This window comes from Berghia stephanieae, chromosome 10, assembly GCF_034508935.2.
Source record: "Berghia stephanieae isolate SIO BIC M18660-M18661 chromosome 10, UCSD_Bste_1.3, whole genome shotgun sequence".
NCBI lineage: Eukaryota > Metazoa > Mollusca > Gastropoda > Nudibranchia > Aeolidiidae > Berghia > Berghia stephanieae.
In genome coordinates, this window is record NC_088369.1 from 6173170 (window position 1) to 6188944 (window position 15775).

Below are 15775 nucleotides of genomic sequence, written 5' to 3' on the forward strand. Positions count from 1 at the left end.
CTTATAGAAATGTCATAAGCTAAAGCATTAAAATCTCTCTATGGCGACACACTAAGGTACAAAGTTTGTGGGATAGTCGCACACACATGTAATGGCTTATATTCGCATAGTGGTGTTTTTGATAGATGGTAGTATTATCCTTTGCGTTGCGTTGTAGACGTTAATAAGACGAAAGAGTTCAAGGGCCGATGATGATAACTGAATGTACAACATCAAGACATTCAAATAAAAATCCAGATTCCAAGTTTCATTTCTTACAGCTTTATTTGTTGTGATAATTCCGAAATCCAAATCAAATAGCATGGTCATAGTTCAATCGGTTTCATAAATTCCAAATCCGAATCAAATAGCATGGTCATAGTTCAATCGGTTTCATAAATTCCAAATCCAAATCAAATTGCATGGTCATAGTTCAATCAGCTTCATAAATTTCAAATCCTTAAAATCAATCCGAATGTAAATTCATTTTGCCTAAGTAACCATTTTTAATATACGTGGAATAATTCTAAGTCCGTAATATAAAGATTCTTAGTAGGACGCTAGGAAAGTGCAGCTCATGGTCAAGCTGAATGCAGAATAATCCGGTTTTCCTCGAAACATCCTCTTTTATCCCTATCAAAATTTTACCCACAGTTCCATTGTTTCCACGCCCCCTTGCAGTTTCGACAGTTCCCTTAGATAATAAAATGTAAGAAATAGTTTATCAAAATGACGACACTTATGCCAGTTAAATATTTTTAAAAGTTTAAATTTGAGATAAATCAACATCAACAACATCTATATATATATCGATTATAGTTTTTAAAGTATTACAACATCGATAATAAGATAATGATCAATTAAAGGTGATTAAAATTTAAATTTACCAACACCAATGGTGATTGAAATTTAGATATATAAAAATCGATTATACTTTTTAAGGTATTACAACATCGACCGTAAAATATCAATTAATTAAAAGTTCAAAGAAAAATTATCTTTTCATCTTAAATTCCATCTTCATAGCAATACAAGTGTTAATTCCCGTCATATTTCATCATATATCCATATTCTTGCTTGAAAAAGAATGGTTCAATTTCCATTTGTGATATACTCACGTTATCTTATTCAATCTCAAATTCAACTCTATACGACATGGGTGATAATCTCAGCTTCCATGTATGTTTACTCATTTACTGTCATCTCAAAACCAATACCTTGTATAGTCCCTTATATTGTATGTTTCCATTTAAACAACATTATTACATTAATTCCAACTTATAATATGTGGTACAAATAATATATTATAGACATCTAGATCAATATACGAACGATTACATTTCAATTTAGCAATAAAAAATATTTTAAAATCAATCATAATAATAGCATTATCATCATTTTAAAATTAAAGTTGAAGTTATTGTCATTCATTGTTCATTGTTGATGTTTCAATTTTTAAACGTGTTAAGTCATCAGGGTGTAGTTTACAACTACAATGAAATCAAATTGTTCTTTGTGATCATCTATCAGAGGTCACATTTCTCGTGTTGAGAATGATCATCCTGTAAAATTGTCAGTAATTGTCAATTGTTATTGTCTCCATTTATAATGAGTTTTCATGTCCTGAAAAAAAATATATCAACTATAAGAGTTGAGGTGTTTGCATCTAGTCTACGTGTTGCATTGTTGTGTTTGTTGTGGTCACTGAATAGCCCAAGTGTCATAAATTCACTTTAATTATTGTTAATTAATTAAAAACTTTTTCCTCTGTAAATGTCTTAGAATTATCACAATAATGTCTTCACATTCAAATATTTAGCGTTTAATATATAATCAGACAATAGTCTGTCCGGCTTGTTCACATCACATATTAAGTGTTTGTAAATAATCAGTCATTAGTCTGTCCGACTTATTCATATTTAGTACAGTGTAAATAACTAAATAAGTAAAATCTAACACAGTATGTGATTGTGGGCTGTTACTAAAGTGACCAACTTTTACAAGTAGTGTGTTGTATTTGTTCGAGTCTTTTGAATTGGGACGAAAAAAAGACTCTACAGGTAGCAAACGTATGCTTAAACTGTTGGGTTGTTTCTTGGTCTTGTGACGTCGCTGTAATCCATTCATCTCCGGCATCTGGGTCGATTCTCCACGTAGATAGTTGTGGTTGTCTTGTGTATGCGTTGAATCTCATTGTAGATGAAATTGTAAAAATTCAAGAGTAACTGTGTGCGAGATCTGAAATTTAAATGAAGTTTGACTTATCCAGCAAGTCAAAAGAAAGTTGTGAACTCAGCCATGTGTTGACAAAGAGTTCGTGTGTAGTAGTCGACAGAGGTCGTGTGTTGTAATTGTCTATGTTTGTTAATCGAGTTTTGATGAGGTGGCATGTGAGTACACACCAGGTAGATGATGTAATCTGTATAGTACCGGTGGGTGACGTGAGTCCAAAGACCAGGTAGATGATGTAATCTTGCAGAGTACCGGTGGGTGACGTGAGTTCACACACCAGGTAGATGATGTTATAATAACGTAGTCTAGTAGTGTATGTAGTAGGGTCGAATAAGGTCAACAATATTTTCGTTATTTGAACGCAGGTTGTTGAATATCATACGATAATGAATCCAAGGAAATCGCTCATGTGGCGTTTTGCGATACTTTTTCCTGCATTGTCTTATATACATATATAACCTTTATCTTTTACAATGATACTAAGACAGGCTTCATTATAATCTTCAATGTTTATAAGTTGTAGATATGGGTGCTGCACACTTGTATATTGACATAAGTTTAAATTTGAATACGCTCACAACTGCATATGAAGGAAGTAGTATTGTTCACAATTGGACATCATTTTTGTAAAAACAATCGTATCTTGAACGTTTATGTCATTATTGACGTCGTACATCGTTGGGTATTGTTGTTGTAGAAGTAAATACAAGTAATCCAATTGTTCAATAAAGAATGTAAATATAAAAAGGTTCATGGAAGAAATCTGTGATGATACAGATATTATTTGATGAATTCTGTCAAGTTTTTATAAGTTGAAAGGTACGATGTAATTGAGGTTGCTGTGTAGTTTGTAGTCTGTAGATTGTGTTGATTATAGATGTATCAATGGCGTAATGTTTTGTCGAGATGCTTACTCCATTTCAAGGTATTCGTGGATAGACCAAAGGGATTAGGACATTTCCCGACCTCTGTTGTGGTTGTGTTTGAGTTGCCTTCTGTCGTTGTCATCAGCGTTCCCGTTATGGCTGACGTTTTCAAGTGTCCTCTTTCGTGATGACTGTATCATGTTTTATTGCAAACACTACTTCTACCTTTGATTAACTCGAATTATTTCCCTTAGAAACCATAAATTAATGAAATATGATTTTGTTTATTTTATCTTTATTATTGGCACTTATTATCATAGCACTTCCTACCATTTCAATTTATTGCTGAATGATTACACACTTAAGATTTGACAATTGAACATAACTTCTTCTTCAACTCAGTTACAAATTTTATGATATAAATGTTAAATTCAAACCACGCAGTAAATATTGATTACAATTACAACAGCAAATCGATAGGAGAAAAAGATGATAATCAAAATATTCGCAGAACAATATACACTCTGCTCAATAAAAATTCAACGTCTCGCATCTTTGCCCTCGGCTTATAATAATATTCATATAACTCATTGCGACGTAGTACCGCGCCTCTTAATATAGCATTGATAAATGTGTGGGCTTTAACCACGCGCCTCGTATTTATAAAAATTATCCGCCTTCTGTATTATTTCATAATGTTAAGCCATGCGCAAAATTAAATATTCCCGAACGCCTCGTTCCTGCATCTCGTAATGTAAACCGTGTGCACTTTAATTACCGCGTCTTACATCATTGCACTTATTTACCCAATATGCATATACAGCATTTTACCATATGGGTCACTTATAATTCGCTGAATCTTAACAAGTTGACCACTTGTGTCACAAATATTATCAGCTCACTTGACATGATAATGCATTTTCAATATTTTGTTATTCTTTCGTAATAACATTTTAACTCCCATTAAAAGACATTTATCTTCCATAATTATTAATACTCCGTCATTGTATTTATATTATCTCCTTTTCATTCTCCGAGTTTAAATCAAAAGTCCGTTATTCAGGTTATAATTAGAATATTGCTCCTTAAAATAATTACGATGAAACGCGTTTAAAACAAAACAAAACAAAACAATGAACGACTCATATTCCGCATAAATCATTTCAACTTAATTTCCAGTGATAAAATCAAAATGTCTTATGTAATCTATTATAACGCCATGTCTTCTTACACAACTAAATAAGCTCTGTTGTCGATTACTTGGCTGCGTTAACCACAGATTTATTAGCAAGAATACAAACAGATATAAAACTTTGCTCTTTGTCATGAACCCATGAATCTCAAAGAGTCAATATCAACCTACCAATTCATCCCTATCGACGGGAGAAAAATATTATCAATGATGTTGTAATATAACAATAAATACCATAAGACATTTTTCAATTATCAAAACTTATAATTTACGCGTTGTTAACATTAAATAATGGACCAACTGTTTATGTAATTCCAACAGAAACATACAAAAATTGAAATAAAAATCAACACATCTTTGTTACTGATATTAACAAAACATTGCTATTAACGGTACAAATTAATATTCAAAGATCTATTCCGAAACGCTTCATTGTAAGTAAACGCATTTTCATTTATTTTGAAAAATAAAACGCACTAAAATATTCATTTAAATTCTGCAATTTTTATTTTCATCTCTCCCTCTCTTCTTTTTAATTAAATAAAATATGTATAGCATTAATGCGTTATTATTATTATTATTATTATTTTGCCGTTCTATAATATATTGTTTTCACTTTTTAAATATAATATATTGCCCTATATATCTATATTTTTAAAAATTTCCTTTTCTATCTGTGACTCTTAATTTAAATATTATTTAGTATATTTATCTATTTTTTAAATATCGTCTTTTGTCAGAATTTTAGGAATCATCTATAATTTCAATATTTTTTTCATATTTCAATACAAAATAATTACACTACTTCACCTTCAAATTTGATGTTCATTTTCTTTCCCAAATAAAACTATTTTCCTATCTGTTCACAATTTTCACTTCAAAATTCGAGCCTCACAAAAACTTTAATAGATGTTAACACCGCAACAATATACATTTCTTGTGTATCCATGGCCCATTAAGCCCATTTGCTGTAACAATTGACCACCCTGCACCAAAATTCATAGATAACCTCTTGTATAAGCTTACTCTCTTACATGTTGATAAGAGGGAAGAATATGGAGGTCATTCCTTCATTAGTTTTTGAGGAACGTTTGTCACAAGATTATAATATTTTTATGCCAGACCCTCAAATTAGATCACAAAGTGATTATATATGCAGATAATTAAAATTTTTCACCAAGAATATTTTTTAACCTATAATCACGATACAGAACGGTTAAAACCGCCCAATGTAGGTAATTATATTTTTCTAATGACCTAAACCGCCCCTTAAAGAAAAATCATTTATCAATTTGATGGCACAAATCGGACGTCGAGAGCTTGAAAACAAAACGAGTGCCAATTCTATCAAGAAAACACACCAAAAAAAAAAGTCACAGGGTGTCGAATTTGGACCCCAACCTTATAAATGTCAATTAATGGTAAGATGTAAATAAACACAAAATTGTTAAAGAGATTGATAGTATAAAAATACACATTAATTTAGTCCACACAATTTAAGGAATACATATAATCGAAAAAGAGACAAACACACCAGACCCCCCCCCCCTCACATACCACCACCACTACCAAAACAACCCTCGAAAGGCAAAAAATTGCAAAAGACATTGACGCAAAGGTTAATTCTGGTAATCAATGGTAAAATATAAAATAAACAAATGTATTGGTCAACACATTACCGACGGTATAAAAAATGTACAAAAGAAATCTCAATCTAGATGTTGTTAGGTGAATCATTTAAACATAAATAAAAGATGAAACCCCACAATGTCAAAGGTCAAATCACAAACTGCTCCGTTTATCATTGTATGACACTCACCTTGGTATAGGAAGGTCATGGCTTCGAGCCTCGCTCTGAGCGGCGGATAGTTGAGTCCTTTGAAAAAGAATATTTACTCGTGGCCGTAAACAGATTGTCTCTGTCGAAATCAAAATTGTAATATTGCCTATGTCTTACCCTACATGTTAAGATTTGCTGTTGGACAAATATCAAATGGAAAGCGCGTTGAGCACGTTCGTAGATATTGTGATATTTTCATGTATTGATTTATTTAATTTCGTCACACATGCTCGAGGCAAAGCCCCTTTATGTAAATATTCTCACACAAGGTGTCTCCGGTTGTACCAAACACACAGAGTGTCTGTCTGTACTTGTTTGTTTGTTGATTACCACACTCATCATTGCTGACAAACCGCGAGAATCAGAGAGAGAGTCTATATTTATTTTATTAGATGAATTACTATAGTTGTCGTAGTTAAGTCTTAACTTTTGTTCGAAAACTTCTAAAACTATGTGGTCATATTTACGGGTCCTATAATCGAGCGCGATTATGGGCCTGAGTTAACATTGTTGTATATAATTATGTAATGGAGAATTCTTCGAGAATTCTTAATTTATTAGTTATTTTATTTGAGCAGACGATGATCACAGACAGATATGTATATGTATATATGTATATATATATCTATATATATATATATATATATATATATATATATATATATTACTTTATTTTTTAAATATGTTAAATAGTTGGATGGTGGAAGGTTTGTGTGTGTGTGTGTGTGTGTGTGTGAGAGAGAGAGAGAGAGAGAGAGAGAGGGAGTTAGACAGCGAGAGAGACCGATAGATAGATAGATAGAGTTAGTGAGAGAGAGAGAGAGAGAGAGATAGAGAGAGCGAAATTTGAATGGATTGAAGTTATTGCTATGCGCCTAGAGCTTTATTGTATAGAGGAGTGGGCGCAATATAAATAAATTTCGTTATTATTATTATTATTATTATTATTATTATTATTATTATTATTATTATTATTATTATTATTATTATTATTATTTTTATTATTATTATTATATTTTTATTATTATTATTATTATTATTATTATTATTATTATTATTATTATTATTATTATTATTATTATTATTAATATTTTGCATTCGTTTTAAAGTATTTCCATTACAACAATGAGACCCAATGCATTTGGGTTATCAGACCTGCAAATCAGAAAAGTCGATCCAAAACTAAAAAAGAAATATCTTATAAAGAAAATATGATCGTATTTTATATAAGGTTGATTGTAGGACTTTGTCACAGTAAAGATTGTTCACAATTATCTTATTAAATTTTATTTCATTAAGAACTGAATTCATCTCACTCCAGTTATATTTCGGTAGGCTTAGATAAACTTTACCTTCTAATATTAGATCGTCTTTCCTTTTATAGCCTTCCCTCGAATTAATTTCTAATTAGTGAATACTTTTCGTTCTACATTCTGTCACGTAGCCACTTATTATACATGAAAATGTAAATGGAATATTGACATTTCAATTATTAATCATAAATGAGTGAAAATTCATAACAATGATAGATAAAGAGAAGATTTCCCAAATCATGAATGGGTATGGTATATATATCCAAACAATACTCAATGTTACATTAAGTTGGGTCATCATGTTTACAAATAAAATTATCGAATTTGTGCGTTCTGATTTGGCATAATTTGCGAGGTAACTAACAGTATGCATGGGAGGTTAAGTTATACCCTTCTCACGTGTTTATACTAATCGAGAAAGTAGGTCGGCGTGAATATTTTCACAGCCTGGTATGTGAGAGATACTGAAAGTGTAATTTTGCAAAAATAGACTCCACCTTAGTACTCTACTATTATTCATTTTGTTATTTCTTATGTACGTGAGTGGTTTATGGTCCGTTTCGACCACAAACTCTTTTAGCAGAAGATATCTGCTGAATGTCTTTAAAGCAAAGACGATGGCCAGTCCTTCACGCTCTATTACAGAGTATCGTGATTCTCTGTCCAATAATTTTCTGCTTGCATATAAGCAAGGCATTAGAGTTCCCTCATGTTCCTGTAATAGTACACCTGCGATGCCCTTATCAGACGCGTCAGTTCTTACAACAAATTCTTTTGATATGTCGGGTAATTTAAGAATTGGTTCTGAACAGAGTAATGCCTTTAATTGGTTAAAGCTATTCTGACACGCTTCTGTCCAAACAATTTTGTTCGGTGACCCATTCTTTGTCAGATTTGTTAGCGGTGTCGCGATGTGCGCGAAGTTGTAAATGTATTTCCTGTAAAAATTTAGGAGCCCAAGTACTTTGCGTACTTCTTTTTTTGTTTTAGGTGGTTGCAATTGTGCGATTTTTGTTTGTTTTTCTGTCTCGGGTGTCTGTGTCCCATGACCAACGGTATGATTGATCCTGCATTTGAAGCTTCGATATTAGTAAACATAGGTTGCGACACTGTGTCTCTATCAAAATACTTTTTTAGCATATTTGCATGGAATGTCTTTGTTGTGTTGTTAATTTTAATCTCGTAATTAACATTAGATTTTACTGCTGTTATTTTGAATGGTCCTTTCCATGAAGCTAAAAGTTTACTCGAGTCATCGGGTAAGAGTATTAGTACTTTGTCACCAATCTCAAATTTTCTTGACTTGCTTTTTCGATCGGAGTATTCCTTGTATTTCTCTGCTTTTTTAGTGACGGATTCCTGTGCTAGCTTACACGTGTCCTCTATTCTGTCTTTCAGGTTTCTTACATATTCGTAAGCAAACATAATTTCGTTATTGTCCTCCTCATTCCCTTTACAAATGTCGGCTACTATATTGATCGGGCCGCGAGGTGATCGTCCATACATCAACTCAAATGGGGAGTAGCCTGTAGATTCTTGGGGTATTTCTCTATATGCAAATAGGATTGCTGGTAAGTATCTGTCCCAATCATCTGGTTTTTCTGCTGACACTTTTCTTAACATATTCTTTAGAGTGCCATTAAATCTTTCACAAAGACCATTTGCTTGGGGGTGGTAGGGAGTTGTGAATGAGTGTTGGATTCCCATGAGTTTCATGGTTTCATGCATCATATGTGATGTAAATTGGGGTCCATTGTCCGACAGTATCTCATTTGGTATGCCTATTCTAGTAAAAATTGTCATCAATGCTTCAGCTATGTGATCCGATGTAGTTGATTTCAATGCTATCCCTTCTGGCCACCTGGTTGCGTAATCGACTAGTGTTAGTATGTGTGTATGGTTTCTATCTGATTTTGTTAAAGGGCCTATAATGTCAATTGCAACTTTTTGAAAAACTTTTTCAATAACTGGGGTTGTCTCTAATGGCAATCTCGGTATTCTGCCTTTTGCGACTCTTCTTTGGCATGTGTCACAAGATTTCACATATTCTCGGACGTCTTTAGTAATTCCAGGCCATGTGAAATTCTCGGATATTCTCTTCAATGTGGAAGAGCTCCCAAGATGTCCAGAAGTTATTGAATCGTGCGCTATTCCAAGGATTTTGTTTCTGTAAATACTCGGCGTGACCAGTTGTTTAGCTATTTTGTTTCTTTTCCTATGTAACCTGAACAGAATATCTTTTTCAATGATGTATTCAACTTTTGATTTCGTCCCTTTGTTTGCGATATTGAAATATGAAGTTAAAGTCGGGTCCTTTTTCTGTTCTTCAATGAACGTGTTCCTGTCAAATTGTTGTGGTTCTAGAGAAATAGTCATTGGCTTCTCTGTTGTCTTAGTCATCTTTCTTGTTTCTGCTAGACAAGCTGTTTCTTGGGTTAATGACCATTCTTTTACATCTGTTGGGTTGTCTTTAAGACCTTTTATATTGCCAACAATAACATCAGCGACGGGGTTGGGAAGTATACAGCATTCCACTATTCCTGTATAGTATGGGGTTTCTATGTACACATTAGCTGTTTCAAAGGTTTCGACTGTGCCACTGAATGTGATGCATTGTACCGTTTTTCCAGTTTTGTCTTCGTCATTGATCAAAGATGCTTTTATTCCTACTGTACTGCATCCTGTGTCTCTCAATATTTTGCAATCAGTTCCATTAGCTTTGCCTTCACAAAAAAATAGCGATCCTGATTTGTGAGTTTGTGTTAAAAGTGACATGCCTTTCACGCAATACACATTTATATTTTCTCCTAACATTACTCGTGTCCGATTGTTTACACCTGTTTGGAGTGATGCATTTGCAGTTTCTTTTGGATATCCCACGATTTTGTAACATTTGTCTGCTGTGTGGCCTTTCATTCCACAATATTGACATTTAATTATAGGTTTGTTGGTTTTCTTATACTCAGTATTATTGTCAGTGCTATTTCTTGTTTTGTTTTGATAGGGTCGGCTATGGTCTCTATTGAACTGTTTGTTCCATGGTTTGTTACTATGGTCATCCTGTTTCACTTGGGGTGTTCCGAGTGATTGATCGGCTCGTTCTATTTGAGTATTGAACTTTAGGTGTACCTGGACTCTGAGCAGCAGCAGCGTAGTATGGTTCCTTCAATGTTCTGCTAAGGGGTGTCAATGGATGTGCGCTGTTAAAGTTTTCTGCGTAGATTTTTAATTTGTCCAAGTTTTCTGGCTTTCTCTCTTTAAAGAATGCGACTAAATCTGGGTTGCAAGCTTGATAGATTCGATTCTTCAGCGTGAGATAGTAAAGGCCTGCAAAGTCGTCTTGTTTTACGTTTGCCAACTCAAGCCACCGATTTAGAAATTGAGTAATTCGGTTCACGAATGTATTAAAGTCTTCTCCACTTTCCGGTTTTGCAGTGTGAAACCTTTCCTGGTAACCATCTTCCGTTAATCTAAATATTTTTAGTAGAGCGTCTTTAATTTTTCCATAGTCATCTGCATCTTCAGTTGTTAAGGTATAGAAAACTTTTAGCGGTTCTCCAGATAAGCAGTTAATCAAGGCTGTGGCCCATTTGCTTTCTGGCCAACGATAACCTTTAGCCTGAACTTCGAATCGGTGTAAGAAGGATTCTAGACAGTCTGAGCGTTCATCGTATGTTGGCATGCGTGGAAGTTTCACGAAAATTCATCACTATTATTATGTTTTCTTTCATGACCGGTTTTTGTTTTTTCAATTTCCAGCATCATTTGGGTCCTTTTGGTTTCTTCTTCTGCTAAAGCTATTTGTCTTTTTAGTTCCCTTTCTTGGACTCTTTCTTCTCGTTCTTCTCTACGTATTCTTTCTTCGTGTTCTTTTCTTCTCTACGAATTCTTTCTTCATTTTCTTCTCTACGAATTCTTTCTTCATTTTCTTCTCTACGAATTCTTTCTTCGTGTTCTTTTTCTTCTCTACGAATTCTTTCTTCATGTTCTTTTTCTTCTTTTACTTTCTCTTCGCACCATGAAAATATTCTTTCCTGGGGTATTTCTAAGTCCTTTGCGAGACTTAAGTATCTTTTATATGCTTCCATGTTGCAATAAATTAGTTACGATATTTTATATATATTTATATTGACAGGATACTGTTACTGACTGTTTTATTTATTTACACTTACTGGAATGAACTGTTCTATTTTTAGAAATCTCTCTCTCTTATTTCAACTTATTATGTATGTTGAATTTGATGCCTTTTATCGTTATATCTTATAAAGCAATGTGTCAATACAATGCGGAGTTATTATGACTTGTGTCAATAACAATGTGTCAATCGCGTGTACTCCAAACTATGTTACTACGAAAAATGTATCACCAATGTGTGTGACTCGTCGTTAGTTTGTGTACAATTATTCGCAATGACGCTAATATACTAGAGTGTGATAACAATAATAGGATGCCAAAATAATCCCAAGTTATCTATCACTAAATATAACACGACGGCTAGTAGACTCCTTTTATTATTATTTAGTTTTTAAAGACTCACTTTTCAGAACATAATATATAAGTGGTTTTCGGTAACAGTAATATGCCAAAAATGCATTTAAAACAAATCACTATGCAAAACAAATCACGATGTCTATAGTTACTATGTGATGCCCAACTCATGTAAAAGAGAATAATGAAGGATATATTTACCAACTCAGTTCGTGGCTGGGACCTCTCTCTTGTTCAATGGTTGTTCAACAATTGTAATTAGGCATTGAAAAGTGTTTAACAGTGATGTCTGAAATACAAAACAATAAAATATCATAAGATTTACAATAGTTACAAAATGTGTTCACAACACTGAGTGATTGGTTGATAGGTGAATGAATCGTTATGGAATGTAAACATATTGAAAACAATTCATGAATGGGGCAAACAACAAAATGAAATGAGTGATATAATAACAAAGTGGACAAGGAATGAATGAATGAATGGAAAACTGAGTGAATAGATGAATGAATGAATGGATAATGTATGAATGAAAGAATGAAGGGAGGAATAAATGTATGAATGATTGGATAAATGAGTGAATAAACGAATGAATGGATGAATGAATGAACAATGAATGAATGAATAATTTATAAATGAATAAATGAATGAAGGAATGAATCAATAAAATGCTATTCAATTTGAATGAAAGAATGAATGGATAAATTGCTATTCCATTTAAATGAAGAAATGAAAAAGAAAAAAAATTAATCCTGTAAATAGGGAGTTCAATTAAAATATGATCAAGTGGGGCAATTAAGAGTTTTACAATTTAAACTTTAAAGTTAGATGAAATAGATATAAGTAACTAAATAAATTCAATTCTTTATATGTGTCCCCTCCAAAATGTCATGGTCTCAAGTGAGTAAAGAGCTACTCGACTATGCATAAAGATATATGTAGAATGAGGCCCCAGAATTTACTAGTTACTATAAATGAAAAACAATTAACGATTTGTTTACAATGAAATAAAAATAATGATGAAATTTAATTAAAAGAGATAAACAGTGATCGTGGCAGTTACAAATAGAGATATGAATATTTTACGTAACTTATGGTAATATCTCAGGTTCGTAAGTTTACGTTTCCAGGCAGTTGATGGGCTTGGATGATCTATTCCTCTGATAACAGGATTGGACTCGTAAAATTCCACTTCCAGGCAATTGGTAAGAGGTTATAGTGTAGTACAGCGGGCTTGGGTTTGATCCTTGAAGATTATACAATCAAAGTTAAAAGCTCCGGCGTCTTAATGGTGTAGATATAATATCTACAAAGTCCCAAAAGATAAAAATCTTACAATATATATATAGGAATAGAGTGACTGGCCGTCCGGCATAGATTGTGGAGAGAAAGTGAGTGTCGAATGTTAGACCTATCAGCTTTTATAATAAGTGGCTACGTGACAGAATGTAGAACGAAAAGTATTCACTAATTAGAAATTAATTCGAGGGAAGGCTATAAAAGGAAAGACGATCTAATATTAGAAGGTAAAGTTTATCTAAGCCTACCGAAATATAACTGGAGTGAGATGAATTCAGTTCTTAATGAAATAAAATTTAATAAGATAATTGTGAACAATCTTTACTGTGACGGACTTATCGTTTAAATGCTTTAAGAAATAGCACATAAAATTACATTATCTCAAATTATCTTGTGTAACATATACAAACAGTTTTTGCATATCTGTTGAATAAAGGTAAACATAGCCTCAAGGTAATTTTAAGTCAAATCTAACAACTACATGCTATTAAATGTGTTCATGATTAGATAACACAGAAGAGTCGAAAGCTCTTAGTACAATACAAAAAATAATATCCATCATCATCATCATCATCATCATCATCATCATCATCATCATCATCATCATCATCATCATCATCATCATCATCATCATCATCATCATCATCATCATCATCATCATCATCATCATCACATCACATCATCATCATCATCATCATCATCATCATCATCATCATCATCATCATCATCATCATCATCATCATCATCATCATCATCATCATCATCATCGTCGTCATCATCATCTCATCATCATCATCATCATCATCATCATCATCATCATCATCATCATCATCATCATCATCATCATCATCCATAATCATTATCATCATCATCATCATCATCATCATCATCATCATCATCATCATCATCATCACCAGCATCATCATCATCATAATCATCATCAACATCATCATCATCATCATCATCATCATCATCATCATCATCATCATCATCATCATCATCATCATCATCATCATCATCATCATCCTCATCATCATCATCATCCTCATCCTCATCATCATCATCATCATCATCATCATCATCATCATCATCATCATCATCATCATTACAATCATTATCATCATCATCATCATCGTCATCATCATTACAATCATTATCATCATCATCATCATCATCATCATCATCATCATCATCATCATCATCATCATCATCATCATCATCAGCAGCATCATCATCATAATCATAATCATCATCATCATCATCATCATCATTAATAACAAATCATTTAATTCTTGTTTATTTACTATAATATTGTGTATTTCTACCAATAAAACATTTAAATTAAAACCAAGTCCTATTGATAAAACGAAATTGACGTCACTTAAATCATTGTTTTCTTTTTTTGGCCTGTCAATATTATGAGTAATTTACAATCACACACTGTTTTGAGAGTAGGAAAGTTATTTCCGACTGGCGAAATGTTCTGAGTGTTTTGGTCAACCGCAGAACTCAATATTGTTTTCCCTTCCATTTCAAATTGTTAGCATCTAAAAAACATAATAACTGTTTGAGTTATTGGCTCACATTTATTTGGTAAACCACAGTTGTCTACAATTAAAAAAATGAGCTATTATGAAGCGCAACATCTATTATACTTGCTCAGAGCCCTATACAAAGGGTCCCTCACCAACAGTTACAAGTAACATGAAGAACAAACCATCACGCTTGTTTGGCGATATCACAATTTGTATCCGACAGAGACAACTGATAACGGCCAGGTATTCATTTTACACCTGAGTACGGTGAGAGAATGTGAGTTAAGACCCTTTTCCAAGGAGTCAACCATGTGCTGAGCGTGGCTCAACCTAGCACCATCGATCTGAAAGCGATTGTCATACCACAAGACAACATATCAGCAAAATGGAGACTTATCATCGATCTCAACTTAACTTAATACGGCATGTTGTTATATATGTACATAGACCCCAAGTTCGAGTAGTCGATGAAAAGCACCAGGGGGACTGTTCGCAGTCAGGATCTCGGCAATAGTTGCTTGCAGCATCCACATCAAAGTTGTCGACCCAAAAGTGTTTATCATCGTTCCACTTAGGTCTAGTCTTATTCCATTTTTTACACACTTCACCATCATCATTTCTTGAATGTGTCCCTTTATACACAGCCCTGCCAGTGGCGCGATCATTACGAAAACAAGTGGTGGAAACACATCCTACTTCTGGTACCTTAGTCAAATAGGTCCAATTTCCATTTTCATCGCAAATAATGTCATTCCATTTGTATTCGTCAGATTGACAAAGAGGTTCAATGTCAAAGACAGTAGAGTTCCCCGACCTTTCTGTAATTTTCAAGACTGTACCAGCCAACCCAATTTCAGCTCCAATTGCTCCAAAACACGTTGCATTTAAATTTGGCCAGGTCTTATTTTCAGAGTCGTAGAGAATACCGATGTTTGTCATCAGAATAGAAGAATTACAATGATATATAGCCGCGGTTCCTTCAGTAACATTTGTTAATCCTTCAAAGTAACAACCACTTAATGTCGGTGGAG

The 15775-nt window shown here is 33.3% G+C and overlaps 2 long non-coding RNA genes across 2 annotated transcripts in view; one reads left to right on the top strand and one right to left on the bottom strand.

Moving 5' to 3' along the window:
* The window catches only part of LOC144956138 (uncharacterized), a 95405-nt gene that overhangs the window by 27955 nt on the left and 51675 nt on the right, over positions 1-15775 (top strand). The window lies entirely within an intron of this gene.
* The window catches only part of LOC144955897 (uncharacterized), a 39362-nt gene that overhangs the window by 19602 nt on the left and 3985 nt on the right, over positions 1-15775 (bottom strand). The gene's annotated exons all lie outside the window — the stretch shown is intronic.